The sequence below is a fragment of the Pyrgilauda ruficollis genome, unplaced genomic scaffold (assembly GCF_017590135.1).
Source record: "Pyrgilauda ruficollis isolate IOZ18807 unplaced genomic scaffold, ASM1759013v1 scaffold71, whole genome shotgun sequence".
Lineage (NCBI taxonomy): Eukaryota > Metazoa > Chordata > Aves > Passeriformes > Passeridae > Pyrgilauda > Pyrgilauda ruficollis.
The window spans coordinates 1,920,841-1,926,840 of record NW_024528933.1 but is presented as its reverse complement, the minus strand read 5'-3'; positions in this window follow the sequence as shown (position 1 = coordinate 1,926,840).

The following is a 6,000-nucleotide window of genomic DNA, read 5'->3' as shown; positions in this document are numbered from 1 at the left end:
ACCTCAAATACTAAATTCACTCAGTGTCTCTTACGATTCACTAAATTCAAGACATGCAATCTCTATCACAACACAGAGACAGCAATTAGAAGTACACTGAAACTGCTCCCAGGTTTTCCTCCTAATCCTTAATGCAACTTGATCACTGCAGGTCAGGTGCATGACTTGATATTGATGCCTTAGAGGTCCAAGTCAATGACTCTACAGTTTTATTGCTGTTTGTTCCACACAGCAGCATCAAGATTCACTAATCCTGTAGTAGGCAAAATAACCAAGACTGCTAGGTACATGAAACAGGTGGGTAAAAAGTTATATGCAACAATACAAACTGAAAATTGCAGTTCATTCATATAGATGCCCACTTCTAAAAACAATTTTGAAGTACATTTCATTAGAATCTGAAATGCATGTTTCTAGTGAATTTCAATACACATTTGATTTACAAATTCCAGTAAAGTGTGCCACAGCTGGCAGGATAAGTTACTGTAATAAATCACTATTAAATAACTGTAAATCTTTAGAATGGCATAATTTCTAATATAAAAAATATGCATGCAAAAGTGAATATTTGTGGAGAACCATTCTTCATGTATAGGAAAACAAATTACAAAACTTACCATCCTGGTAGTACAGGATAATTCAATGAGTAAATGCTGGAATAAAATTCACATAAATATTGCCTAATCTATTGCGATTTCATGTTAACAACTGCATCTGAACAAATTGCATGGTAAAGGATGATGGTAAACGTACTATATTTGAGAGCTTTTTTATGTTAAACATTCACATTTCTGGTAGAAAACTCTGGCTCTTGCAATATATCATCAAAGCAGAAAATTTACTTTCCAAATACCATGTAAATGTTGCTAACTGTTCCTCTGCACTTCAGAAACATTTTATACACTGAATTTTGTTTTGGTTGTTGTTTTTTGTTTGTTTGTTTTAAGTTTTTTTTTGGGGGGGTGGGTGGTTGGGAAGTAGGTTTGGTTTCTTGGGGATTTTTGGGGGGTTTTGTTTTGCTTTTTTTTGTTTGTTTGTTTGTTTGGGAGGTCCTGGTAGTGTTTTGGCGGGGGTGGGAGGGGGAGGAAGTTTGGGGGCCTTCAAGGGGAAAAAACCAGCCTAACATATGAAAACCAGCCAAACAACAAAAGACATCAGCAAACCCATCCCGAAACACAGTACCAAAAAGCCAGAAATCCTTTTATTTTAACCTGTGCTGCCTCTGATGTGCAGCAGACGGACATTTACAGTAATCCATTACTGCAGAAATCAGCTGAAGAGCTATTCACTCTTCCAAAACTTCCCATGCCTTACTTAGGTCTTAGAAGACTTCATTTGTCAAAGTGCAGACACGGTGCTGATGTCGCACCGAATGGCGCATTTCTGGAGTCAAGATGAGCTGCAGCACTGCGACAGGCCCAGGAGTACCTCGCTCCAGAGTGTGATTGCTTCCACTGTGTCTTGGGAGGGGTAAATTATTAACTGACACTCTCACAACTGAAGAACTGTCTAAGATAAACCCATTAAAACTGTTAGCCTACAGAAAACTTCACACTCCTGGTTTGTTAAATCTTTGTCAAAGTCATCATTTGGTCAAGCTTTTTAAATATACATATGCATCTATATAAAATCTATTTATAAAACTTTCAATTATGAACGTTTTCTCTACCTTTCCTTGTCTCATTTTTCTTTGGCTGAATGAAGTGAACCTTGCAGTTAGAGGAAGGCTGCTAAGGACTGAATTGTAAAATAGAAGCAAAAAAACTTATCAAAGACAGCAATATACTAAGCACTGTAATTCACCTTAATAACTGAACTTACAAAATTCAGTACAGGTGGTGATGGCTGCCGGAAAATTTACCTCGGACATAAAGATCTATTCATTCAGAAAAAAGATCAATAAAACCGTTTTCTGTTACTATTTTTTAAAGTTTCCCCCATGAGGAGACAAGCAGATTTTTGCAAAGCCAAAAAATGGCTTGCTGACTATACACACACTTCCTATCTTTATAAGCATTAAAGACAATAATGATATTAAGATCTGAATTAGCTGATTCTTAGACATACTATTACAGTTACTTCACTGTTAATTGTAATCTGGTCCAGATTTTACCTTAATCCAAGGACAAGTAGAAAAAGAACTAAGATTTTGTGTTACTACACATCATTTATTAGCATAAAATTAACTGAACCCCAATACTTACTGTACATTCAACTACCCTACTGCCCTACTACCTCCGGAAAAAAAAAAAAAAAAAAAAAAAAAAAAAAACAAAAAAAAAAAAAAACCAGAATCAATGAATCATATAGGAAGCAAAACTGTTTAACTAGCAAATTTCTTCTTCATTCACAAAGTTGCCACGGGCACTCCCTCTTATGTGAGCGCAGAAGAAAAGCCACACTATAACTCCAAATCCAACCACACTTGCCATAACATGATCATGAAACTGCACGCAATTAAAATGTAGACAGTAAGAACACGCCTGAACATTATGGGTATGCATGGAAGCTACAGAAAAATATTTCAGTGAGGTACCTTGTCTAGTAGATTGAGAAACCAAGAAATACACATTTTCGTATTCTAATCCAGACCAATTTAATAGCATATCATACAACCTCTTCATAGAGAAAAATACACAGTCTCTCCTACAGGGATTCAGTTTTGGGGAGCCTAATTGAACACTCGTAGGTACTGATTTGTTGTTCCAGCTGACTTCTGTCGCAGCGGTGAATGGTTAGAATAATCAGAGCTTGACAGGTCCTAAATCAGGAAACCAAATTTACAAGTCACTTCTGAGGATGTGTCTTTAAGCTGTATATAAAGTCAAAATTATGCTTCAGCTAACAAAGATACAGAAAATGTTTACATTTAAAAAATTACTTACAAGAAAATTACTTGTGCAAGGGACAAATGTTACTTTAAGAACAATTTAATAATTACTTTAATAAGTATTTTACCCTAGAGAAAGCACAGACAGTTTGCCACACTAAATTAAAAAAATATATATATATATATATATATATATATGCAACGGCATTTCTCCAGTATCTGCCCAACCTCTGTGTCTGTGAGTCCATCTGTCTGTGCACACATGTATCAAACTATGTGTGTGCACATGCATCCACACAGCATCTCTGAATGTTAACAGACACACACACAAGTTAAAATTTCTCTTTTCTAGCCAAAAGGGAGTGCCTTTTTTTATTATTATTTTTTTTATTAACTGGAATTCACCCTGAAGCTCAGAAGGAATTTTGAGGGGGCAGAACAAGGGTTTGTACTCTTTGTTTTATCCACACTGCTCTACATACTTTCTGTAAATTTGAGATGGGTAACTAAATTACAGGATTTCAGGGATTCTGATGATCATAAAAATCACAAAAGTGTAGTCTTCAGTGTCACATTATATCCACAAATACTTTCCTAATGCTCATACACACATAAATAGTGTGTATCACTGTAAAATAATCTGATCCAAATCTCGTCTGTGCACCTCATGCCCTATGTACATATTCTGTATGAATAACAGGAGTACTTATCTACTTCTCTCTTCTCCTTTCAGCTTTCTAGTTTGTATTCAGATGCATAATCTGTAGTCCCAAAACTATTTTATCCAAAACTTTCTTTTTTTTCGTAGTGCTTATTTATGTCTCCACAGACACACAGTGTTCATGACACCCACTGCTACTGCATTTTCTTCGAAAAGGTCCTCTGCCTGCAGTAGCAGCATTGAGAGATGCTGCTCCACTAACCTACAGGTCAAGACATACAATGCCCTTTGCTCGTGAATTCCTAATTGTTGATTTTAACAAATCGTGAGTGTCACATCAAGATTTATTACATGACTTATATTGTCACAGGAAATATTCGGGAGCAAAATCTAACAACTTCTTTGAAGTTTACTATGAAGTCCCTTATTCAGAATTCACCTGGTACATTGCTTCATGCAGAACATACCACACACATGATCACACATGACAACAAAAGGGCAGCATAAAGAGCCAAGAGTATGTGCATGAAAGCAAGAAGACCGCAGTTACATCTTTTTGGGGAAAATCCCAACTGTCAGTATTTTACTATGACAAGTCACAGCAGGAAAGACCCTGAAAAAGTATTTCCTCACAGAAGTGATGTTGCAGTTTTACAAAGGAGCTGGTAAAATGTTCTGAGTTTGACTCCTGAGGCTTTTGTTCTGTGTGCAATAAGGTAGCACAGCTGCCAACAATTAAGAGGCCAAAATGTGAGGAGAGACACACTAATTCTTTTAAAAGACAGAAAAAGAGAAATTGTCAGAAAAGGCTATGTCCTTCATTAGACCAGCTGACATGGAAGAAGAGGACATAATTTATGTTCACAAGGCATTCAGGCTTCTCAAGGGCCATGAATACTCCTAAGACAGTAAGCATTAGAAGCTCACAAAGATCAGCAAGAGACAAAGTTTGGAGGAAGGAGCTATGCAAGGAATGTGAGTCAGTAACACACGAGAACGTATTTCTCTGAATGAAAATAAGCATCTATTTGAAGCAGACAACATGGAGTACTTGTTTCCATTCCATGTGCAAACCTTGTGCTACAGACAGTTTCAGTGGTGTCAGAAAGCAGAACTCCTCAGAGGCTGCCCTGAACACCCACAATTACAAATGTATCACTGAACAAAGGACCTGGTAGACCTGGCTGATCACAATAAGTTACAGATATGAAATGGAAGTATGAGAGGCAGTGCTGGTTTACTAGAAGTAAAATTACCATAATGAGAAAAAATTCTCAGCAACCAGAGAGCTGGCTGCAAAACAAATGGAGAAGTAACTTCCTGCTAGATTTGTATTTATACCCTTCATAGCTTAACAATTTTTACTGTGAAAATGCTAGAGTCTTCTTTACAAGTATATTGACAGAGAATTACAAGAAAGACAAGAAAAAGTAACAGAAGCCTAACATGGCTTTTTGCATTTGTTGGGTTACAAAGTATATTATTTTCATTAAAATATGACTCTGTGTTGCTCCACAATAACAGTTAAAACTCACTGTTTTCCCGCCTACACAAAGTAATTTTATTTAGAGACCTTCATTTCTTTTGGCCTTAACCCATCAGAGGGGTGTGTGATACAGTTGGTGCCAGTAATTGCTTCCATACAATACAAATGTTTGAAAACATTTTGCATATTTGTTATGATTATGTATGACATTTATATCATATTTAAAACTCCAATGGGCTTGCAGATTTTACTTTTGCTTATAGAAAACAAAGACACAGCACAGAATGTTCCCCTAATTCATCTAAGAGAACTAAGTCAATTTTATTTTCAGTTAATACACTATGAACTCTTAGCCTCTAAACTTTTTTTTTTCACTGAAAAGAGAACTACGTACATTGAGGGTAAAGCTGTGGGAGCTACATGCACAAGTTTGGATGCACATTCAAAAGCACATGAAAATGGACAGTTAAGCACATGGTTGTGTTTTTGCCTAAGTGCTGCCAGAAATAACATTCCCTATTAAAAAAAAAAAAAAAAAAAAAAAAAAAAAAAAAAAGTGTAACAAACCTTATCCCCATGTATATGCATTGCTATTCAATCCCTTACTTTGCAGGTGTAAGATTACTGAGATATACTTTTTTTTTTAGTTATAAGGAAAATTTTAACATATTAGAACATTTTCTTTTATAGCTGCAGTGCTGTATCTGTCTCAAATCACTAATCAAATCCCCCATATACCTAATGATTTATTATTTTACCTGAAACATATTTCTATTGGGTTTGTTTTACAACTGCCAGTTTTAATTTGTGACCTTAGAAAACATACTGTTGTATAATAAAGTCTCAAATTTCCTTCAACTGAAATAAGAGGAAATTAAATAAAGTACATAGATCATACAGTAGTTTGTGAGATTCCTAAACTTTTTTTTGGAATCCAGATTTAGTTAACTGCCAATGCTCCAGCAGAGCTTGCCATTCCCCCCTACTTTCCTACCTGCCTTGGAGATGCCACCACTGGTGCCT